At 38.5% G+C, this 25,912-nt stretch overlaps 1 protein-coding gene across 1 annotated transcript in view; it reads left to right on the top strand.

Annotated features, from left to right (window-relative positions):
• The first annotated feature begins 18,030 nt into the window (after positions 1-18,030).
• The window catches only part of tnc (tenectin), a 41,568-nt gene continuing 33,686 nt past the window's right edge, over positions 18,031-25,912 (top strand). Inside the window, exon 1 of the mRNA XM_074116406.1 lies at positions 18,031-18,332. The gene's annotated coding sequence lies outside the window, so the exon portion shown is untranslated. The remainder of the gene's footprint in view (positions 18,333-25,912) is intronic.

Below are 25,912 nucleotides of genomic sequence, written 5' to 3'. Positions count from 1 at the left end.
TTTACTTGGTACGATGTGATGATTAATTTTTTTCAGGCATGCTTTACGTCCATCTACTAAATTAGGTGTCGTGGACGGAGGCGACTAGCAAACATACTTCACTGTAAATTTCTCATATTAACCATTAAATAAAATCCAAGGGATAGACTAGTACCGCAATACATCTTAGCTTTGCGGGTCTAGCCTATAACCGCCTAACATACTTTACTATAAATTTCTCATATTAACGATTAAATAAAATCCAAGGGCTATACTAGTACCGCAATACATCTTAGCTTTACGGGTCTAGCCTATAACCGCCTAACATGCTCCACTATAAATTTCTCATATTAACCATTAAATAAAATCCAAGGGCTATACTAGTACCGCAATACATCTTAGCTTTACGGGTCTAGCCTATAACCGCCTAACATGCTCCACTATAAATTTCTCATATTAACCATTAAATAAAATCCAAGGGCTATACTAGTACCGCAAAACATCTTAGCTTTACGGGTCTAGCCTATAACCGCCTAACATGCTCCACTATAAATTTCTCATATTAACCATTAAATAAAATCCAAGGCTAGACTAGTACCGCAATACATCTTAGCTTTGCGGGTCTAGCCTATAACCGCCTAACATACTTTACTATAAATTTCTGATATTAACCATTAAATAAAATCCAAGGGCTAGACTAGTACCGCAATACATCTTAGCTTTGCGGGTCTAGCCTATAACCGCCTAACATACTTTACTATAAATTTCTCATATTAACCATTAAATAAAATCCAAGGGCTAGACTAGTACCGCAATACATCTCAGCTTTGCGGGTCTAGCCTATAACCGCCTAACATACTTTACTATAAATTTCTCATATTAACCATTAAATAAAATCCAAGGGCTAGACTAGTACCGCAATACATCTCAGCTTTGCGGGTCTAGCCTATAACCGCCTAACATACTTTACTATAAATTTCTCATATTAACCATTAAATAAAATCCAAGGACTAGACTAGTACCGCAATACATCTTAGCTTTGCGGGTCTAGCCTGTAACCGCCTAACATACTTTACTATAAATTTCTCATATTAACCATTAAATAAAATCCAAGGGCTAGACTAGTACCGCAATACATCTCAGCTTTGCGGGTCTAGCCTATAACCGCCTAACATACTTTACTATAAATTTCTCATATTAACCATTAAATAAAATCCAAGGGCTAGACTAGTACCGCAATACATCTCAGCTTTGCGGGTCTAGCCTATAACCGCCTAACATACTTTACTATAAATTTCTCATATTAACCATTAAATAAAATCCAAGGGCTAGACTAGTACCGCAATACATCTCAGCTTTGCGGGACTAGCCTATAACCGCTGATGATTAATTTTACGAGTGGATATTAACTGAAGATTTACAGATTAGGGCTTAGTCCTATCAAAAAGTCCTCCTTTACCAAAATTTATTAAAAAATAAAAGTGTTCTAATATTATTACCTAAAAATACCTGATATTATGAAGCTGTGTACTTTCTCCAAGAAATCCCGTTCTAAAATTAAATGTCTTAGGGAATCCTGAATCCATCTCTGTTGGCTGCATTCTAAACACAATTCTTCAATCTATATATGTTTTAGATTAGATTAGATTTCGTTGAGGTTGTCCAGTTAGGTGATGTCACCGCGACCTTAGTCACAGGAAGAGAAGGGGTAGAGAGGGCAAAGAGAATAAAGCGGAAAGAAAGAGAAAATAATATAAGGGAAGGGATTAGCTATGAGGTTAGCATACTGGACTCCCACGCGGAGGTCCCGGGTTCGAATCCAGCTGCTGACCCTTCGATTTTCTCTTTCTAGGAGCTTCTTACAGCTCACTGTCCGGTGATGGACAGTGTTGTCTGTAACGAGAGAACACTGTCCAGAGGCCGGCAGTGCACTGAAAAAAAGGCTCCGGCCGCCAATAACCTCAGCTGTTGATGCGCCAAAAATAATAATAATAATAATAATAATAATAATCTCGTACGTTAAGTTATCTTTACTACTTAACTTTGTAATCAGAACACTTCCCTCTCTAAAGTGCTTCTTTAGTAAAACACACAGTTCTTACGTTTTTACGCATTATTAAGAAGGATTAAATGTATCGCTGAATTCTGATTTCAAAGTAAACCACTAAACCGGAAGTTGAACGTTTGGTAAATGGATTTTACACTTTTTCTCTTCAACTTTGCATTTACTACATCCGTGCGGGTATGTAAGAGGAAACTGGTTCTTACCAGTTAAAAAAAAAATATTTCGCTGCGTTTCCGGTTAAAAAACAATAAGCGAACTATGTCATGATCGCAATACTTCCATTTAATTTGGTGTAAGAGAGTGTATTGTGACAGAGTCTGAATTTGAAATAGTCTAAGAAAGTAAACCATGTCGCCTACAGAATCCAACCTAAATCTCCTGGGAAACACATCTTCGACAGATGGAATAGAATACTGGCAGAGGTGGGGTGGGGGAAAGAACCAATTATTGGAATCAGGAAACAGAGAGAGTGTTTTTTTTTTTTCTATTTTCCTGGCGCGGGCGGGGGAAAAAAAGAAGTAGTTAAGAAGAATACGCGCGCTAACATTCACTGTTGCCACAATACAAAGAGCAACACGTCTTGTTGGTATGATTGTTTGAGCGGGATTGGTCGCGCTAATAATTTTCCCCACCCCCGCCCAAACAATTCGATTGGGGCTGCCGCTAGACGGACAACTCCTTGCCCAAGATCGCCTCAATGTGCGCGACACAAGCATACTTGTACGTCCAAAATATGGTCCCCCGTATCCATACAACGGGTCTTCTTCCGGTTATATAGCGTGTAATGGTATTGTTTCATCTTTATTGCAGTGTGTAGGGAAAATTATTTATTTTTTTTTGATAAGGTGAATCCCTTACTGGTGTATGCAAATCTGGAAGATAATAAATACTGGAACGCTGTTTCCCATCACTCAATGGCCACACAAGATACGAGTAATAATGGCTCCTCCACTTGTAGTTTACGTTTGCGTGTAAAGTATGCAAGACATGAAATGCAACAGACGATTATCATTCAAAGTTATGCATAGAAATTTGCGCTAATGCAACTTAGTAAAATCTGTATGATCAGAAATAGTTCTAATTGACAACTCTGGTTTCCATAGACGCCTGTGTGAACCCCACACCTCTCCCGGAGGATACTTGGCTCACTGTCCGGAAGATACGAACGATCCTGTGTCCTATCTGTGTGTGTATGTAACGTCCAGATATGCAGGATGACTATTAATGCACTTGCTTGGTTTTGAAGTGCAAGCGTGCAGCACTGATCTAGAATGCACATTAGGTCTTCAACTACCCTGCGTTCCCCCGTGTGTGTGCTGCACTCTCCAGGATGTTGAATTCCCCGAACAGTCCTGGGAACTTATCTCCCCTCCTCCTCCGCTAGTCGCGTCTATATCTACGATCCTCACTTCTAATCCATGTTCCTAATATTTTACACACTTTTACCTCGTGATTGGCTTACAGATCACACAATCTACCATAAACTTCCTCTAAGTCAATGTGAGCCAATGCTATAATAAATAGTCACTTTCTCTCTTTCTAGTGAAGTCAAGTACAAAGTCCCAAGCAAAGATTTCACCGGAAATATCCGCTTTGAGCTCACATGAGAGCGGAAAAGTTTTTTTCCCAGGAAATGGTCTTTGAACGTGTGACAGGATATTTCAAAAACTATTAGTTTGCACCACACAGAGGACTTCCACTGCCACCTAGTGATCTAAATCACTCAACCGGAAGTGTCGTTTCACCAAATCGATAATTCATTTCTTTTTTGGAGAGATTTTCTTGAAACTTTGTAAAGCTCTTTGCCAAAGTTGGTCTACAACTTTAAATTGAAGACTTTCCCGCAGGACAATTCGGGTAAAAGGACTCTTGAAAAAAAAAAATTGAGGCTATTCTCCCCTCTAAAGTAGGATTTCAGTATAATATACGGCTCTGCGTGTTATATATTGTAAGCAGCGTCTTGATTATCAAGTTTCGAGTTCGTCGAATGTTCCAACACTACCGGAAGTACTATATAACTCAATGGGTTTCTGAACTTATCACATTGTTCGATGTCAAACTGAAAACCCCCAAAAAAACGGATAAAATGGAGAAGGTCTAAATTTAAGGATCACAAAGAATTAATTTTCGCAGAATCATAGATTCATTTTGCCAATATAGACTATAATAATAAAATTAATTAATGTTTGATACATCGGTTAAGCGGAATCCTTAAGGAAAACTCAGTTAACCAACTCCTTGGAAAACTAAAGGCACACTAAAAACAATAATTTATTATGGACCATACTGCTAATCACAAATTCATAGGATTAGGCGTGGTCTATTGAATACAGGCGTGGCCAACGCTAGGTTTGGGCGTGGCCAACGCAAGGTTTGGGCGTGGTCAACGAATGGCCCAAATTACCGCCTGCATCTTTCACTTTATTCTTCTCTTTGATTGGTCAATTTTTTACAGTTAATTTTTTCTAGGAAAAAATATAATTTAGAATTTTTTTCTAATTTTTCCACCCCTAGGTATTTAATGAATTTTCAAATTATGCTATAAAATGTTTTATAGTAAAAAAAAATACTTAGAATAAATATTTTTATCATATTATAGTTCGCGTTTTTCTTATCACCCGAGGAAATGGAAAAGTGTATAAAATTAATTATTTCATTAACAAATTAGTAAAAGAAAATTGAACTCATTAATAACTTATAAATCCGCCATTTCCCCCACTTATTTTGCCAGTAAGCCACACCCCATCAGGTTGTGAAACAATCCCAATTGTTCCTTTTCTGTAATTGACAACTTTTTAGCCCCCCCCCAAAAAAAAACCTGGCATGAACCCCATGCATGAACGCCTCACAAGACTTCCCTTTCTACAGTATTCGAGATTGAAAGTTTGCCTAAGTAGTAATTTAGCTTACTTATCTCATCTAAATACGGACTTACTTCATTGTTGGTGGCATTCAGTGCTTCTTATTTCTGCTATTCTTTAGAATGTTCTGGACGAATGCTATTTTATTTATTTAATTTAAGACGTGTCACAACATCTTAGGTTATTGACTCTGGTGCCTTTTTTTTTTTGTCCAGTGCATTTCCAGATATGCTCTTCTGGAGTCGGAGTTTTCTTGGTAAAAAAATCATTTTCAATAAAAAGAAAATTGTTGGAGTCATTTTTAGGGGGCGGTAAGTGGATCTTCCGGTTGAAGAATGTTTAAAAGCTACGTCACAGTTGGGCTCCTCTAATTGGACCCAAAATATTAAGTTGATCCTGTGATTTTATATTTTTAAGATATTTTTTTTTTGTTCATAGACCATTTCTTAGGGTACCAATTAGGATCAAGGACGTATTAAGTGCCTTTGAGAGCGGAAAAATAAGAAGACATATTGAGGAAGCAATGTTTATCCGCAGGTCTGTACATGCATAAAAAGTGGCAGATGTCCTCATTTAAGCTGGCCGCCTCCGAGGATCCAGAACGCTGAGTTTCCCTCCCTGGCCAGAGAATTACCAACACAACACACGTGACTAGCCAGTCTGATTTACACTCTGGCTGACTTCTTTATGGTCTGTGTTCACCTCTTATAACAACTTAATCTAGCTAGCAGTGCAGCCCTATTTCTATTGGTCTTGATTCGTTCCTCTTTCCACAAGTTTTTCAATCTCTTTCTTTCCTCTTTATTCTCTCTACCAATTCTCTTCCTGTGACTAAGGTCGCGGTGACATCAGCTAACTGGACAACCTCAACGAAATCTAATCTAATCTAAAACATATATATCCACTTTTTAGATTGAAGAATTGTGTTTAGAATGCCGCCAACAGAGATGGATTCAGGATTCCCTAAGCCATTTAATTTTAGAACTTAGGATTTCTTGGAGAAAGTACACAGCTTCATAATAATATCAGGTTTTTTTAGGTAATAATTTATTAGTAATATTATTATTATTATTATTATTTCTGGCGCATCAACAGCTGAGGTTATTGGCGCCCGGAGCTTTTTTCAGTGCACTGCCGGCCTCCGGACAGTGTTCTCTCGTTACTGACAACACTGTCCATCACCGGACAGTGAGCTGTAAGAAGCTTCTAGGAAGAGAAAATCTAAGGGTCAGCTGCTGGATTCGAACCCGGGACCTCCGCGTGGGAGTCCAGTATGCTAACCTCATAGCTAATCCCTTCCCTTATTATTATTATTATTATTACAAGGGCGGAAGAGCATAACCAGCATTCAAGAAGGATTGTGCTTTTGGTCACTCTAGACGTTAAGAATGCGTTTAACTCACTGAGGTGGTCGGACGCGCTGCAGGCGCTGGAGGCGAACTTTCAGATCCCACACTATTTGTTGAGAGTAATTAGTGACTACTTCAACAATAGAGTGCTCAGCTATTGCACAGAGGAGGGGCCAAGGACACGATCGATTACAGCTGGAGTGGCACAAGGATCAATATTAGGCCCAGATCTTTGGAATGTGGCCTACGATAGCCTTTTGCGACTGGAACTACCAGAAGAAGCAATGTTGATTGGCTATGCTGATGACGTAGCGGCGCTTATTGCTTCGCGGGACGTAAATAAGGCGCAGTTTAAGCTTAATCAAATAATGCGGAAGGTCAACCAATGGATGACCGCACACGGATTAACGCTGGCTCTCCCCAAAACAGAGGTTGTCATGTTGACAAAAAAACGAATAAACCGGCATATCCCGTGGAACGTTGGCGAAGAAGAAGTTGTTTCGGTGGAAGCCGTGAAATACTTGGGCATCACAATTGATGCGAAGTTGAGCTTCGGGAGACATTTGCAGGAGGCGGCGGATAAGGCAGGAGAGAATATCGCCAGACTTACAAGGCTTATGAGCAATGTAGGAGGTCCCAGAGCCAGTACGCGTAGGGTGCTTATGAGTGTCGCTCACTCAATCCTGTTGTATGGGGCTGAAATATGGTCAGAGGCACTCAGAAAGGAAGCTTATAGAAAGAGACTGGCACGGGTGCCGAGGCTGGGTGCCCTACGGATAGCCTCGGCATACCGGACTGTTTCGGAGCCAGCGGTCCTGGTTATAGCGGGAGTCATCCCAATTGCACTCCTGGCCGATGAAAGAAGAAGAGTGTACGCAAGAAGGCATGAAGTTGATAAAGTAGCGGTCTCCAGGGAGGAGCGTGCTTACACGGTGTTGGAGTGGCAATCTTCTTGGGAAGAGGAATCAAGAGGTAGATGGACGGCCAGCCTTATCACAGATGTTGGTGCATGGATAGGGAGATCCTTTGGCGAAGTAGATTACTTCGTTACCCAATTCCTTAGTGGGCACGGGTATTTCTGTGAGTTTTTGAGGAAGATGGGGAAGAGGACTAGTGGTGTCTGCGGCTATTGTCCGGGAGCGCTGGACGATGCCCACCATACCTTTTTTTGTGTGTGAGAGGTGGGGCTGTCTCAGGAGAGACATGGAGCAAAATGTCGGGCATATTACCCCTGCGGGGATAATACCGACTATGCTCACTAGTAGGCGGCGATGGGCATGTGTGGCACGCTTCATTAGGGAGGTGCTAAGTGCCAAACAAAAAGAGCTGGTCGAGTTTGGAGGGAGGACCCCTTGATTGGGGATAGAATAGGGGCCTAGCCTGATGTAGTGCTGCATAAGCGAATCCAGGCTAGGCCTGGTGCCGGAGGAGGTGTTTTAGCCGGTAGGCTGCCTTGGCGGGAGTCCGGCACGGATGTGCGTAAAAAGCATTTCACCAACCTCAAAAAAAAAAAGAAAAAAAAAAAATTATTATTATTGCCCTCTTAGCTGGAGAACGTAAAAAGCTTTATGAAAGGAGGCAGGAAATGAATAAAGCAGCCGTTTCCAGGGAGGAGCGTTTCCGTACAGTCCTGGAATGGCAGGCTGCTTGGGACGAGGAGTCGCGTGGCCGATAAACCGCCGGGCTTATCAGAGATAATAGCATTTGGATAAGGCGGTCGTTCGGAGAAGTAGACTTCTACCTTACCCAACTCTTGAGTGGTCATGGCCTTTTTAGAGCATACCTCAAGAGGATGGGTAAGGAGGCACAAGAGGATTGCATGTATTGTCCAGCAGTGATAGACGACGCCTATTACACCTTTTTTGTGCGTGAAAGATGGGGTCGCCTCCGAAGAGATTTGGAGTCGATGGTCGGGTGGTTGACTCCTGAGGTGTTGTTGGAGGCGATGCTTTCTTGCAGAACTAATTGGTCGCTAATGGCTGGTTTTGCAAGACAAGTACTCGTCTCCAAAAAAAGGGAAATGGAACACCATTTGAGCAGGGTCCCCTGAGTAGGGGTAGGACTGAGGCCTAGCCTGATGTAATGCTGAGATCGCAGTGAATCCAGGATAGGTCCGGAAGTAGGGGGGTGTTTTAGCCGGTAGGCCTCGAGGGAGTCCGGCACAATGTGCCTAAATTGCATTTCACCCCCTCAATAAAAAAATAAAATACAAAAAATTATTATTATTATTCAGGGCTTACACACACACACACAGCATCTTCAGAAACGGCGGATACTTCCGGGCGGTGAAAACTCGCACGATTACCAAATCCTACTTCCTCTCTTACAAGACGTGGAGGAAAGTATGAGTTCACTTCCTTTAGTTTTAGTTTTGTACAAATTAGTGAATGAAACTAGCGTTTAGGAGGGGCAGATATTTGTGAATTGATTAGCTCAGTGTGTTTGTGCGTGTGTTAATGAAGCAGCGAGGGGAAGTGACACGGAACTGTCGGCCAGCGATATCAACTCTCCACTTACCACTTAGCCTAATTAGAGCAAAGCGAAGTACCTAGAGATTAGCTTTGATTACCTGTTTGTCCTAGTAATGGAAACCGAAGTTCAACTGTCGTTAAACTAAGTTTCTTTTAATTTGGAACAATCAAAAAAGGTATAACTAAATATTTCATTTATGTTCACTAACAGAGCACGAGATGGCCAAAAAAAAAAATTAACTATTATGCGTAAGCGTCCAACTACCAATTAGGTGTCGCGTGGACGGAGGCGACTAGCAAACATACTTTTCTATAAATTTCTCATATTAACCATTAAATAAAATCCAAGGGGTAGACTAGTACCACAATACATCTTAGCTTTGCGGGTCTAGCCTATAACCGCCTAACATATTTTACTGTAGATTTCTCATATTAACCATTAAATGAAATTCAAGGGCCTGACTAGTACCACAATACATCTTAGCTTTGCGGGTCTAGCCTATAACCGCCTAACATACTTTACTATAAATTTCTCATATTAACCATTAAATAAAATCCAAGGCCTAGACTAGTACCGCAATACATCTTAGCATTGCGGGTCTAGCCTATCACCACCAAACATACTTTACTATAAATTTCTCATATTATCCATTAAATGGCCTAGACTAGTACCGCAATACATCTTAGCTTTGCGGGTCTAGCCTATAACCGCCTAACATAATTTACTATAAATTTCTCATATTATCCATTAAATGGCCTAGACTAGTACCGCAATACATCTTAGCTTTGCGGGTCTAGCCTATAACCGCCTAACATACTTTACTGTACATTTCTCATATTAACCATTAAATAAAATCCAAGGGCTAGACTAGTACCGCAATACATCTTAGCTTTGCGGGCCTCGCCTCTAACTGCTCGGCTATCGTGGTGCCTAGGCTTATAATTTTAGGTTTGATTGGCCATCAATTTCTCTCTTTTCTCTAGTTTTGTAGCCTAGCCTCGTTAATGGGTCGAATTCTTGCTTCACTCATAATAATTGTGCAAGGGCCGTTGGAAGTCTACCTTGCATTCGCTTAGCGCGGCCCTCTCACTGACGGCTAAGTCTATCGGCTTTAAGTACGATGCAGAAGACTGGGTTGTTATTGGAAGACTAATGGGTATTTAACCTCCATAGAGCCCAACTTGGGTTGTTTTTTTTTTTTAAATCCCTTACACATTCATCCGGACAGAATCTGACTCCCTCATTAAAGAATTGGAGAGGAAGTTCAAAGGCCAAAAGTGGTGAGGAGGTGGGGTTACTTTGCGGAAACAAGCAGGCGCAATGATGGAGGAAATGGCTGCACGTGCCCGCACGCACATAGAAGTCACTTAGAGGTCACGCTTTACTGGCGGAACAATGGACCGACTAATTGGACCATTAGCCTCCTAAATATTAAGACCTGTTCACCTGAGAGAGCAGGTAGCTGGCTGGCTGGCTGCACTGTACGGTCCGTAATTGACGAGGGACCCCCGTCTTTGGTAGATAGAATCTGACTACCGGGAGCCCCAATAACCACCTGTTCAGCATGAGGGTGCGTTTTCACTTGATAGCATTAAGTGCTGCCACTTGATTCTCATAAGGATTACCAAGTTCACCAAGTCCCTCCCTCCCAAAATCTATAGCCTGCAAGAAGTATTTCCGATGTACCAAAAACTCTGGTGTTCTGACTCACAAATTTCCCTCTTCTTTTTGCGAATTTTTCCTATTAAATAAACAGCATATCGATTTGCAGTAAGAGGACAGCTGATTTTGATTTTATGAATACTCACTATAACAAAATGGCGTGACGTCATAGCTCCTCCAACAACTTAAGATCTTATCTCACATATTTTCTAAGAACAAGATTCGAACCATTAGGCTTACTATTGCTTACTACGACACAACCGGATCCAAATGAATCTTGTTACAAGAAAATTACAGAAAACTGGAGAAGCCGTTATTTATTATTGCACTTCCGGTGAATTGAAATATTAGGTAGACAACATTTCTATTCACTTTCATTAAAAATAAAATTAATTGGCTATCATTTTTTATTTTTAAAGAAAATTAATATTTGTTTAACCAATTTTATTATTATGATTTTCGAAAAAAGCCAGGAAAATTGAAAAATCAATTCTGTAAAAGCTGCACTTCCGTCTGGCTGCTTTGGTTGAGAGTCTAACTGTCGAATCTCGTGATAGCTTTTTTTTTTCTTTTCTTTTTTAAGGGTTCTCCACAACTCGTGGTTCGCTTTAGCCATCGTGAGTAAATGCCTTCTTCCATGCGACACAATCCTCGGCCTGTTCCTCTGTCAGACCATATCCCGGCCATCATCTCCTTCACCTGGTCCCTCCACCCACTTCTTTTGGGCCTTCCTCTCTTCCTCCGGCCATCCACCACGCTGTCCATCACCACCTTAGGCAATCTCCTCTCTGGACCCATCCTCCTTAAATGTCCATACCTCATGTAAGTGCCTCAGTCTCTCTCTCTCTCTCTAATTTCCAGGACGTTCCTCTCCACTCCCATCCTTTTCCTGATATCAACATTCCTCATTTTGTCCCGTCTCGAACATCCTGCAGATCTTCTCCAAAAATCTATTTCTAATGCTAGGAGTCTCTCGCGCTGTCTTCTTTTCAACACCCAAGTTTTCTGCGCCATAGAATAGGATACTTTGGAGAATCGATGTAAAGATCAGCCTCTTGGTTCCAGGTAACAAATTTCCACTCATGATAGCTTCTAAACCAAATATCAGATTTGAACACTCAGTGATTTTGCGTTTTTGGAAACTTATTGTTGTAATCTTGCAGACTTTAAATTTGAATAGTGAATAGTGAAAGCACGGAAAACTTAAAACTTTTTAATTGAAATATTTTTCTCCGAAAAGTCGATTGAGGGTACTGGGTAGGTCGATTGAGGGTACTGGGTAGGTCGATTGAGGGTACTGGGTAGGTCGATTGAGGGTACTGGTTAAGTTGATTGAGGGTACTGGGTAGGTCGATTGAGGGTACTGAGTAGGTCGATTGAGGGTACTGGGGAGATCGATTGAAGGTACTGGGTAAGTCGATTGAGAGCAGCAACTTGGGTTGTAGTTTTCTTTAAGTGCTAAAATATGACTGAATAACGTTTGGAGTTTTGAAAGAAATTTAGGCGTGAAAAACTTACGAAAATTTCGTGTTATCAGAACTGGGAAAATTTACCCAATAACGTCATTGACTATTTTCCACCAAAACCTCCATTTGGGAGCGTCCTTCATTAAATGTCTACAGCCGGCAATTTTTTTAGTTTTCGAGTTACAGAGAATGTGAACAAGATTTCTAAAACAGGCAGACTTACATATAACAGATCGTTATGGAAAATCCAATTTTTATCCGATAATTTTGGTGAAAAGTCAAAGAGGAAGATCTGCCCCTCCACAGGAAGCGAGAGAGAGTGAGAGAGAGAATATAATTCCATCGTAGCACTCTTCTTTTCAGCAGTAAAGAAAGTAAAAATTGGTTGGAAAAGTAAAGGATAAATATTATTAATAAGGTTACACACAAGCAGGTTATAAATAAAAGGAAGGTTACTAGCCGGTGAGTGTGGAAAGTAAATCAAGGGCAGGTGAGCGCACAATCACCTCCATCTCCTCCATCCCTCGCCCATAGTTACATAACTGCCAATATTATCATAATATCTTCGTAGTGTGCACGCCATTGCAAGCAAGCAGCAGTAACAGTAACAGCAGTGTTACCTTCCCTTTAAAGGATGCTCTATGGAGAGGAACCATTGTTCGTCAATTAATTCATTGTTTATTTATATTTTAGGAATTTATTTTATTGTTTATTATTGTGTTTTGTTATTATTTTGCGTGTTTATTGTTAACAAAAATTTGTTGTTAGTTTGATTGGTATTTTAGTTTTTTTTTTATTTAAAGTGTTAGGTTGGCAACACGACACTGTAAACACTGGCTACATACTCGTATCTAGTTCAAATGTCTACACTCCACTGGGTATCGTTTATCTTCGTGCACGTTTATATTATATTTTGTTACTCCCTTCTAAGAGCAATTATTATTGTTTCGTGTAGATTTTTAATTTTTAAGTTTCTACCGGAAATAGCAGTGTATTTATGGGTAATACGCAAAAAAAAAAAAAACGGAAATTAAAATTCGCTATTTTGTTCAAAAATACCACAAAGATACTATAAAATTAAGATTTCAACAAAAAAAACAAAAACAAAACCGGAAGTAACCTTTTTACAGTCAATAATCAAAATAAGTTTTACGTAAAACGGTGTTTCAGAAAAGTTCGATTTATTTGGGGGTTAATGGGGGTTGTTCACGCTTCTAAGCTCGAAACCCTCCTCGTATGGGGGGGGACTTATCTCTAAAGATCGTTAACTTAACGTATTTTTTTTTTTTTTAGATTTTCTCAATTTTTTTGTCCTCGGCCAAATTGATCAAAGGGTTCTAATTTTTTTTTTTTTTTTTTTTTTTTCCAGAGTGCCATTCCAGTACGATGTATTTATTTACCACCGAATAAATATAAGTAATCAAAATTCTGAACTTACAAGAAAAACTGGCTGGCCGGAAATATCATTTACTGAATAGATTTTTCTTCTTAGTGCTTTTTTCAAAAAACATTTCCTTTAAAGTGGACATATTTAATGTTGAAGTCTACTTTTTAGTAAAAGTTTCAAGTTTTAAAAAAAGACATACAATTTTTTTAAAAAAAAAAAAGAAGAAAATGCGATTTAACAATTGCATTTAGTTAGTGAATGCATCTCCAATTTTGCAGGAAATCACTGTAATTGGCCATGATATTACGCTAAATCAATATTTTTGTAATCATTATTTGACCAAATTAAGGTCTAATAATAGCAAAATTGAAAAATTTTGGGCAATATTAATAGGAAACTAGTAACAATAATAGGGTAATTTGAGTAAGAGATGTGGATTGGGGCGCAGGTATATTTGGGGCCCGATGTCCCAGGTAGGTAACCCCTATGAACGGGCGGCAGTTTCCCTTTGCGGGGACGTCACGCGACAAAACATCTGGGGCTACAAAAGAAAATGCCTACTTTTCAGGCCAAGTTCAGGGTGCGGTAGACAGCTTCCCAATTTAATCGTATTTCTATTAGTAGCTATAATATATTTATTCTAAGGATTTTAAAGCAAAAGCAATAGGACGTGTGATCCTTCGATCGGATGCTGAGGAAATGATGGTTACTCTAAGTCTATTTTCTTGAAGGATGTTGGTGTCCTCTCTAGTTTTCTCTAGTCTAGATTGTGTGTGTTATCTCTTACAGCTGTAACTATTTCTTACAATGGAAACGCTGTTCTAGAAAAAGATCTAGAAAGAGACAAAGTGAATGACTGTTTCCCCTTAAACAGTCTTTGCATTCCCGGTAAAAATGCAATCTCTAAAAATCTGCATAATTCCTTCTGCGAGCGGTTTAAATGAAACTGAAAGACCTTCGGCCATGTTTAATATGGAAGTCGTCCTCTAGTGTGCTTTCACAAGATGGTAGGTATTCTAGTCCCATGATAGAGGGTGGGACATTCCTCTTCAGCATTACAGGAGGAGTATTGTGACTGTGTACAAAGGTTCTAAATTAGGGGGAACTACGAAGGGAGACCCTAGTATAGGGAATGTCATCACCATATTCGCCCTCTCACAAAGGGTTCCTGGGCACCCTCTTTTGTTTTACCCTGTACGCCTGTTGGCCTGTCGACACCAGAGTAAAAACCGTTCTCATGTTTTTGGGAGGGGGTCGGCTAGGCCAATTTAGTTTCACAGATCGTGAAATATTTGTTGTTCGTTATTCATGGCCGCCCAGCCATGTTGGACATGCATGGACCTGTCCTAAAGCTGCTAAAACTGGCCTGAACAATGAAGAAAATTATAGACTTTACCACCTTCACCATAAATCTGTGGGTCGTTAATGAGCAGCAATAAATTCTTCGGTCAACTTTGAGGTGGGGGCTCTAAATATTTTACCTCATTAAATCTCGACTAAAATATATTTTCAGTCTTCTTCCGTAATCTATTGTTATCTGTGTAGATGTGGCACCCCAAAATCGGGCTCCTCGAACACCGGAAGTTCCTCTTTAAACAACAAACTATTTCCTCTCCAAAATGGCTTCTATATAATGGCTTTTCTGCCAACTTCCGTCTGTGTATTAACACAGTAAAGTAATGCCTACGTTTTCAGGCAGCCTTTACGTACTACTACCTCCGCGGTTGCAGGCGTCTGTAAAACGTACTTTACTATAAATTTCTCATAATCATTACGTGAAAACGAAGGCTTAGACCAGGAATCGAACCCACTATACCGTAATACTTCTTAGCTTGGCGCACCTCGCCTCTAACCCTCAGGATAGGTTTTTCATTTCAGTGTTAAGCACGGTTACAAACTGAATGATGTTAGTAAAAATTATGTCATGACTGAAATAAGAGGGTTTTTTGGAGGGAAAATTTGTAAGTTTGGAGCTTGAACATAGTCGTAACAGGAAGTGACGTGACTCAGGGCTTCCTCTAATGAGCTTTAAGTTACGCTAAGTTAAAAAAGAAAAAGGAAATAGGAGTTGAGGATGACGTAATGACGTCAGAATGCATTCAGCTAGATGTTCTATTGCTAGAGGAAATCTATAGAAGTGTTGGAAGTGTTGCATACTACTGGTACAGGTATGGCAAGCATGCAACAGAGAGCTTGCTGAATGGTCGCCTTACCTGTGCATTAACTACCTGCAGCAACTGTTGTCAATGTGTGTGCAGAAGAAAACAGCCAAGACGCCTAGTGTGTAAATATAAGAGAGAGTCTGTGGCTCTTACAGGTACAGATGCTGTATGAAGATGCGATCCCAGCCGTGTACACCAATAACTTCCTTCTTGCCCCACACACACTCACACACCTGCAGGTCGTACTTCTCTGTGTCTGTGTGTCTGTGAGTGCAGACAGTGTTGCCTATTTGCTCATTTACCCACAAATACTTCGCCTCTATGGCGTTCCTGTTATACGTAGGGCTATTTCTTTCCAAGGCCTTTCTTCCTTCGTCATCACTAATCCCTGGATTGTTTGCACCGGGCCGTAACCTTCGTATTCCTGCATATCGTACTTCATATGCCTGTCTTGCGCATTTAAATTCAACCAAATAGCCAACCAATAATTTATAATAGTATTTCTTGACAATTTGAAATCAGTTACTATACTGATAATATCAATTAAGTCGTTTTTTTCCCGGCTCTTTTTCGCTGCTGGCAGCAACTTCTTTGACAAGTCTTCATTAAGAACAAAATTTACCCAATTTAGTGTTGCTCAAAACCCGGTAATCTAAAACTTGTTTAATTCTAAAGTAATATTACTTGCAGCAAATGTAGTTAGATTGGCACTCCTGATTTTATCCGCCGTCGGTTTCCATCGAAACCATCCATCGTCAGAGAGTTCGATGCGGAGATTTCAAAATGCCCTTAGGTTTCCATCTCACACCCACTTGATGACAGAATATTGTTTACAGGAGACTTCCACTTTTAATCACCCTCGAATAAATTGATCATTTCTCTTTCAAGAATGTTGAAGAAATTGATTAAAACACGGAAAAGGAAGTTTGCCAGTACTTTATTTTCCTTCCCCACCCCCACCCAAACCGGAAGCTGTAGCCTCGTAGCTTGTCCTTATCTCGATCAATATCAGACATGATGTAAAATGATTCTCTGGAGAAGTTGTTGATTTCTTTGATTTGTTTATTCCCTTGGGAGCAAACAGGAAGGAAGAAGTTGGTGATGATTCTCCCCTTTCCCAGGGGAAGAGTACATTCCATCTTCGGGTCTTTTTGAACCTTCCCGCTCTTTTGTTGTACACCCTCTTTTATTGATGGATATAGTTATTGTTAAAAAAGGTTGGAAATATCAGTTTACACTTTACGATTGAAATTATCGATTAACTCTTCAATCCTGGTGATCTTTCAAAGCTGTAGACTGATGGCCTCGTCCTGAAGAGGTTTTGAAAGAGATTTAAGAGATTTATTACAACAGATTGTGTTAAGTACCCTAGGACTTTTCATGGACAAACGCCTAACCTGGGGAATCCACATACTAGACTCAAACGGAAATGAACTTAACAGACGATTCAAACTTCTCGACAAGCGTTCTGAAACTCTCACTACAGAATAAACGACTTGCAACCTGCCTGTGGACTTTCTGGAATGGAACTTTAGGGCTCAGCCAAAGCTTCCAATATCTACAGGAATCCAATCCTTCCAGTCAAAAACTCTTTGTAGAATCGCTAATTGCTCCTTACTTTTTATTTCCAACGGAGATTTCCTTGTTCCCATATGTTTCCAGAAGCTGGTAAGATACCCGTTACATTAAATTCCACAACTTCAATTACCTCACATCCCCAATCCTCTAGTAGCTCAACTTACCACTCTACCAGGAAATCCTCCTCCAGGTGGTTGAAGAGCGCAGGTGGGGCCACGCGATCTTCTAAATGAAGGTAAGTGCCAATGTACAATAGTTGGAACTGTACCACTTTGGGAGTTACACCAATGGGGTGAATTCTCCCATCATGTATTCATGTATCTATTCTATGTATCATATTGTATCAGCTTCACTTGTTGCAGAATTATACTGCAGTTGTGAAAATAAATAAATTTTTTTAAAAAATGAAAGAGATGTTGATGTGCAGAATGACGGGGTGCTTGAGTTAGAGTTGGCCAGTTTCCGGTCTTCCAACTACGTATTATCCGTTATCAGTAAGTGAAAGTATTTATTACTATTTATTGTCGATATATTTCAACAATCGATTATTATTAATAGTAATGAATCAATACTAAAGCTACTGGAGAAACGGGGGGGGGATAATTACGTGACGGAAACTTAGAATAAGGAAAATCGTAAGTAAATAAAATAAGTCAAAGTGACGGAATAAAGATGATCATGTTCCTATAGTAATGTTGCTTTTAGGGAAGTTTAATTTTTTTTTTCTATTTTTTTTTTTTTTTTTTTTTTTTTTTTTACGAGTATGTAGTGGTAGCATTGGTTTGAGTAGAATTATGGTGGGGGTATAAGGTGAAGAAGAAGAAGAACTCAAACACAAACTTACTCACACATACGCACAGTATGAGAGAAAGAGATGTGGAAGATCTTTCCTTCTTCACCTCATCAGTGTGTATGTGTATGTGTGCGTGTATATATATATATATATATATATATATATACTTTTTTGTAGGGGAAGGCAGGAGGGGAATGTAACGAGATTCCCCCTCCCCTACTCATCCTACCGAGTATATATAGCTTGGCGAGTTGGGGCGCCAGCCTCAGTACGACGCCGTGTCTCGCAACGGTAGTAAATAGTATATAAAGTACAAGTGGGCCGCGATATATTTTTTATGTATTAGTTTTAATCACGTTTTTTTGAAAATTCATAATAAATTTTTAAAAAAAATAAATACAAAAACCTTCAACGCACACTTATTTCGGGTTATTTTTTATTTATTTATTTTTTTTTTGTAATTGCTCACGTTAAAGGAACTATCAACTGATTTTACAAGTGTTGCCAACCTACAACAAGACTGACTAATAAATTTTAAATACTTTCAACACAAGTGAGGTAAGTTTAAATTTTAAATAAACAAATTTTTTTTTTTTTTTTTTTTTTTTTTAATGAACACCTGTGTGTTCTGAGTGCGGTATACTGCCCCCATCTTAAAAAAGAGGAGTACTGCGATCGCGCAGATTTTTTTTTTTTTTCAAAGTCCCTAGCTTTGCGAATGAAAAGTGATTATTTCAAAAAAAAAAAAAAAAAGCTGATTTTCGTGTCCATGTTTTCGTGTCAGCATCACTTAAAACCTCTCAGAAAAATCACGGCGTGATTAAAGTGCTAACATGGAGGGGGGGGGGGAATTAATTAAGAGGGACAGGAAATAAAGTTTAGGACAAAATACAGTTAAAACTGGAAGCGCCATTTTTTTTTTCTATATTATAAAATGTATTAAAAATAGCCCCCAACGATATCCTTTATAAGACCTGATTTCTTCTTTAATACCAATGAAAATTCATTGTGTGAGGAAAATTGGATTTTTTTTTTTTTTTTTAAGAAAATCGATTGAGCGGGATAAATTTTTGGGTCAAATTTGAGTTTTCTCCCTCCAATTTCCCTTCAAGTTCGTAAGCTCGAAGCAAACATGTTTGTTCTATATAACTGTTACATGATACAATTCTGCCGATAAAGATTGAATTTCCGTGCTAAAACGCCCTTTCCGGAGTAGAGTTCGGCCCTCTTTACCCAGAATAAAGTATTGTAAAGTACCAAACTTTGAAATTCTCACTTCCTTTGTACCATTTCCTGTTAATCCTCATTAATATTACGTAGTTAATGAATTATAGACTGAATTTTTAACCCCGAGCAGAACGTAACAAGTAAGGATTATTGCCACTTGGGTCGAGTAATATTTTGCAACGTCGGAAGTTAAATTATTACTAGTGCATTACGTGTTAAGCAGTGAATAAAAGGAAGGCCCAACTATTCCTTCCCATTCATTCCCGTAATTTTAATAAAATTATCCTTTTATTAATAAAACAATATCTTTCAAATTAGGTCAAAACTTCCAGAAAATATTTAAAGAAAAATTAAAACTCTCAGCGTATTTACATTTACCAAACCCTCGTAAAAAAAGGAAGTATTATTTTGGGTTTTTTTTGACCGGATTTACACATTTTAAGAACCCTGAATGGTGAAAAGTTGTGTTTTTTAAAAAAATTGATGTATGTGCGTCTGTTTGCAGAACTCAAAACGAGAAATCGCAATTTAGCTTAAAATCGATAAATTAGGTTTATGGACTACGTTTAAATAAGCTAAAAGTGATTCTTCATTTAGTTGATTATTTATTTATTTTTTTACGAAACGGATCGAAAAATTTGTACGTAATTTATCGATACTAATTGCACTTGTGTAAAATCTATAACCTTCTGTTTCAAATATTTTTGCTGTGAAATTGAAATTAGGAGGGAGCCACTTTTCTTAGAAGCGTGCAACAAGGCTTATTTTTAGATTGTCATTTCAATATTCGATCTTTCATCGATATTTACCAAAATTAATTTCCTTTTTTTAAAGGAAATCATTTAACCAGAAATGTGACTTTATAATTTTTTTTTTTGGTAAATTGTTAAAATTTTCCTTGGAAAATTTATAAAAATGAAGTTCTTAGAGAAAGAGAAAGAGAGAGGTGAAGTTAAGGTCTTCTCTAACGTTCTTTTTCTTTTCTTTTTTGGAGAGAATTGTGCAATTCTACTACCTGCACAATATGTTATTTTGAGAGTAGGAAGGAAATGTCTAAGCGAAGTTCTTTGTTGGTAAACATATCGCCCAACCGGAAGTGTGACTGAACAGAACTGCCTTTTACATAATTTTGTAGATACAATATTAGGGCGATCACTCAGAAAATAATTATTTAATTAATAAGGGGGGGAGGGGGTCTAATACGCGAAATGTTGAATTTCTAACTTTTGCTACGACTTGTAAATGTTTCTAAAATTTTAAATAACTTTTGTTTTTGATCTTCCCGGAAGTTTCGACGGAAGTTCACATTTAAAGTTCCCGTGAGTCTGAAAGAGGTGTTATTTACGTAACTAGCCCAAAATCAATAAAAAAATAACATTAAGTTCAAAATTTTCCAAGTACTCGTATTTTATAAGTCGCAAGGCACTCGAGATTTTTCTCGAGTATTTTCTTCAACGATTTTCTTGAAACTTCTACTCATTAACCCACCTGTAGATTTACACCTTTTATCTCGAACGTTTTCTCGTGAAGATTCGATTAATGATACTTCGTCGAAGAGTTGGTGTAGTCTTTACTATAATATACCATTTCAGTGATTAGACCCTATCATTTAATGTAAATACTAACGAAGAATAATATGTGCTGCTAAGATTCTGAGTTGAAAATCCGAAGTAAATTTACCACTTACAATTGTAAGAACTGGATTCAGAGGAAGTAGTAGTCGGGCTACAAGTTTTTTTTTTTTTTTATTTCCGGTGAAGAATTCTTTAACTGCGTAAATAAATAAGTTTATTTTGTGGAGAATAAAATAAAAAAAGAAGCAAATTGCAAAAACCAAGAGTTTTTACTATAGACAAGCCGAAAAGAAAGAAGCTTGTGCGGATGATGATGATGATATGGCGGAACAAGAGATTGTTGTGTACAGAGGGGAGACCCTAAGTATCGAACCATTCTGCTCGGGCCGGCTTCTGACAGATGTACCTCTCTCTCTTCCTCTCTCTATTCCACACAGCATCCAACATGCAAGTTCATCTTGCCGGCGGTCCCTCTTCTGAACCGAGCTTATTTATCTCTTCACATCTTTTGCAACTGCTTTTAACTTTTCGTTCATTTCATTGCAAAACTTTCTTACGAATTTTGGTTATTATTTTTTCGTGTTTTGAAAAATGTAAATTCCGGTTTTTGTATTAATAATTATGTTATTTTTATTGCCATGTAGAGGAAGTTCCGGTATTTAGTTTTTAACGGAAGTCTCTCTGAACTCTGTTGTTTTTTTTTTTTCTTTTCTTTTCCTACATTTCTTGAGCTTCTAATTCCAAAATTGAAACTGTATAACTTCACATAACTCGGAAATGGCACCTTAAACTAAAGCTTTACTTCGCATTCTTCCGGAACGAAGTTAACTAGAAAAACTTCCTTTACAAATAAAAGTGACACATGCAGCGGTATGAAATCGATATATGAATTTCAGGCGGAAATAAAGCAGGATCAGATGCTTCCTTACTGTAACCCGTACAGTAGACTGGCACATCCGGTGGAGAGATATAGCTCGCTAAGTTTCAGTCGGATCCTCGGTTCGGGCCCTATTGGAGTCAAAACACTTTTCCCGGAAGTAGGAGACCTGAAAATAGCAAAAAAATCGTTTTTAAAAAGTGCCGTTTTACTAAATAAACTTTTTCGATAATTTTTTTTAGCGATTTATTGGAAAGTAAGGAAGGGATATTTTGTATTCCCTTGAAAGAACTCCTTTCATGGGTTCTAGGTGGAGTGAAAACCGTGTTGTTCCTGATTAATTATCGGGACTACTCAGTGGGTAGTTAATGAAGATGCTGTAGATTCCTGTAACCACTCATCTAAAATCTTATTTAGAGATTATTTCTAAATAAGACCCCCCACCACCTCTGATGTTCCAGGTTTGTTTTTTGGGGGTGAAAATACCATTTTATACGCCAATCAGATTCAACAAAATCAACGATAACAGCCAATGATTCCTCCCCAGCATGAATCACTAGATGCTATAACATGGAATTCCCCCCCCTACTTGCACATGCAGACAAGGCCAATTAACTAATGTGATTCTATTCACATCACATAGCTTGGTGAAGAATTCAATCACTTTGCATAAGCTCGTCTCATAACAGAGGGTAGGTAAAACGGTTTGAGCATTTTAAAAGGTTTCTATTATTTTTTCTTTAGTTTGATAATCCAAGACATAAAAGACCATTAGCTGTGACCATAATTCTTTATTTTCATTATTATCTTTTTTTCTTTTTACCAATAGTGCGAGGAAGAACTGTTTTTCCACCGGAAAAGTCCGAAAAAGAGAGTTTTTTTTAAAAAACAAATTGGTGTACGTATGTTAAAAATCACATACCAATGAGAGAACAAAACAGTCATTTAGAATCTACTACATTGTTCCCTTGCGATATTTAGTGGAACAAAATTATCGTAGCAAAAATTTAGACAAGTTATACTAATACAGCCATGTTGCTGTGTATTGTTGGTTTTGCCTATGTGTATTTTTGCACAAAATACAGAAAAATTATTGTTCAAAATTTTTGAATTTATTTAAAGGAAGCACAACAGGGTGCGATTGCAAAATAAGCTTTTATACAAAATTTGCCAACCGGAAATGGCACTTGACTGACCAGATTTAAGGGGGTCCCCGCCACCCCCCAAAATAGCCCCGACTATTCTCCTGAAAGTTCGTACAATCATTGCAAATCTGGGCTGGGATACACAGTGTTCAGCTGTCTGTTCTAGGCTGACTTTTCAGCAAATGCTGCAATTCTAAATCATGAATAATGTTCAATTACAAAAAAAAAAAGAAGAAGAAGAAAAATCTAAAGTTAATTGAATATCAGACACCGGAAGTGAGCCTGGATTGCTTTAAATTGTTTGCGATCTTTTTTCTAAATTTCAAATTGGTGACAATTTTTTTTCTCTCTGGGAAAAGTTTTTGCGTTTTTTTTACAGACCTTCCGGGGAAATTAATAACCTTGGTAATGCTTCTAAAGTGCCACTAATGATTATTGTACGTGTCTATCACCAGTTTAATGTAAATTATAATTAAATATATATCGCTAAAATTATGAATGAATTCATTTAAAAAGTGTTCACACCAAATTACGGAGAAATAGAAAAATTATTAAACATAGGCAAAACCAACAATACACAGCAACATGGCTGTATTAGTATAACTTGTCTAAATTTTTGCTACGATAATTTTGTTCCACTAAATATCGCAAGGGAACAATGCAGTAGATTCTAAATGACTGTTATGTTCTCTCATTGGTATGTGATTTTTAATTTCTCTTATTTTAATTCCTATTCTTCTTACTATTGAAAGAGAAATTTTTTTGTGAAACAATAAAATTTGTTTATATTCATTTTATTTCATTTTGTTGAAATTGAAAAAGCTGTTTTCCGGTTTGTGTTATTTATAAATGTTATTTAACTCTTAATGGAGGATGCTAACCACGAAACTTTACGGCAGTATATTCTACGGTCTCATCCTTTGTTAAATGAATTAAACTAAAATTTTTAAAACAAAAGAAAATGAGTAAAGCCTAACTATCACTATTACTGAATAGATTATCGATAATATTTCGATTATATAATGTATAATATATCGATAGTGATCGTAAAGATTAGCGTTTTTTTTTAATTTTTTTTTTTTTCACGAAAAATACTCATTTTGAGATCCTTTTGAGTTCAGCAAAGCTAAAAAAAAATTAAAATTTATCATTCTAAAAGTAAGCTTTTTAGATTTACAAACAGCCTACCAGAAAGTGCCATCATTATTTTGGTTTGGACTTTGCTGCTCTTTTAAGAGTTAAACCGAACACCCTTCGTTTCAACCATTTTGCTCGAAAACTTTGGTGAGCTTATTGGTAGATCCTAGATTCTCCCCCCCCCCAGAAAGACAGTTGTGGGGGGAGAGGTGGGTGGGTTGTTAAGGTTCCTGCAGGGTCGATTTAATATTCAGTATCAAATATAGAAGTACATTCTAAATTTCAAGCTTTGAAAGGGCTACTTAAAGAATGATTTAGGGTTTTTTTTTCTTTTTAGCAAATTTCCTGCATGAAAAAAGTTGCCGGAAAGGTCATGTGAGCTGGCAGTCTGCTCCAGGAAGGACAGGAAGCCTTCCTCTAAAGGGCAGCTTTCATTCTGTCCTCTTTAGATTGGTCTGGAATTGCTGAAGAGTTTAATTTGAACTCAAGCTTAAGTACGTTAAGCCTACCATTTTGGTGGGGAGCTATCACGTTTTCTGCAGAAACGTCATTTATTTAATTTTTTTTTAAATCTGATCCTTCACTGAGGATCTGTGTCCACAACTGAGCTTCCCCCCCCCCCCAGTACATGGTCAGCTTCTGGGAAAATATTCTCTCGTTAAAGCTCATCACCGCAAAGTGTGGAAGCTAAGCTTCTAGGATAGGAAAAGAGAAAAAAATCTAAGGGCTGGCAGCTGGATTCGAACCCAGAATCTCTGCTTGGAAATCCAGAACACACTTTTAATCCCTTTTCAGTCATTTATTACATTCAAGAATAGTAATCTTAGTTTTCAAGTACTCTACATCCGGTTCTAACCTGTACCCTCCTCCCCTTCTGTTCATTCGACTTCAAACTTTAAAGGAAAAAGCAACTTTTGAAAACATTTTCGATCTTTTCAACAAAATGGTCACTTCCGTTTCACTGATTAGTCATAAAAGATTTTTTGGTTGCACATTTTGTGATTTCCGTTAGCTGGGTGTATGACTAGGTGTGAGACCGTGGGTTATACTTAGGCTTACCATAATTACGAAGAGCCAAACCGGGACGCAGAGGAGGAAGAGGCTCATTTTCGTTTTGCTTTTCGCTTAATTTGTGTTTTTCATATTTGAAATGCAATCAAAATTATTAAGAACTGAAAACATATTAATAAATGTGCGTGGGGGGAACGATCTGCCGGGGTGTCGGTGTTGTTCAAGTTTGACCGGGACGCCGGGACAGGGATCTCAAACCGGGACCATCCCGGTCAAACCAGTTCGTATGGTAAGCCTAGTTATACTGAAAGTAGAGGTCATCTGGGTACCGGAAATCGAATGTTCATGTGTTTTTTTGTAAAGAAGTCGCGTGTTTTGTGGTCTTTATATTGGGTAGGTTATTAATTAATAGTGAATTTGTTTAAATTTGAAGGAATTTAAGGGATTTCATTAAGAATTCCAAGTTTCATGAAAATGTGATCACGTAAATCGCAGTAAGAGAAAGTCACGTGAGTATTCTTCTCTCTCTCTCTCTCTCTGTCTGCCTCTCTCTCGAACCAAGAAGACAGAATGTTCTTCGGCAAATATGTGGCTCCACTTCTTCTGGCCAGTGTCTGGAGAGAATGTGTAAGCAAATGTACAGAGAAAGAGAGAGGCGCGCGCGCGCGTTTGTATATAGTTCAATGTATTGATGATAGAGCGTGCTGGTGGACAATAGAGGAACGTGACGGAGCGTGTTGGTAGATTGGTGAGAGGGGTTGGTGCGGGGGATGTGCGGTTATATTCTGCTGGAGTCTGCTAAGTAACAGCCCTCCTCCAGGACTGGAGAAGAGTAAGTAAACTCTTCTGTTCACACAGTCCAGCACATACGCGCGCGAGCGCTCCTGCTGGAAACTGGCTGATAGAGTGCACTGGACAGTTACTTATACACTGAAGATGAATACATGCTTTTACACAGCACACAGCCTCCAGGGGCCTTCATGATCGCACAATGCAATCTATTGTAAAACTCCCGCTAGACTTCACTCTTCTTCTACAACAACTTCTTCTTCTTCTACAACACAAACACAAAATAAAAATAACCTCCTCTCCACCGTGTTCATCATGGTCTTCTTCTCCTCCTGAGGACCAACAGTCTTTCTTATTTCCCTTGCTTTGGACAGCACA

The sequence above is a fragment of the Rhodnius prolixus genome, unplaced genomic scaffold (genome assembly GCF_049639745.1).
Source record: "Rhodnius prolixus isolate KJV_2025 unplaced genomic scaffold, Rpr scaffold_13, whole genome shotgun sequence".
NCBI lineage: Eukaryota > Metazoa > Arthropoda > Insecta > Hemiptera > Reduviidae > Rhodnius > Rhodnius prolixus.
Note: the sequence above shows the minus strand (reverse complement) of the source record. Positions and strands in the feature narration are given on the sequence as shown.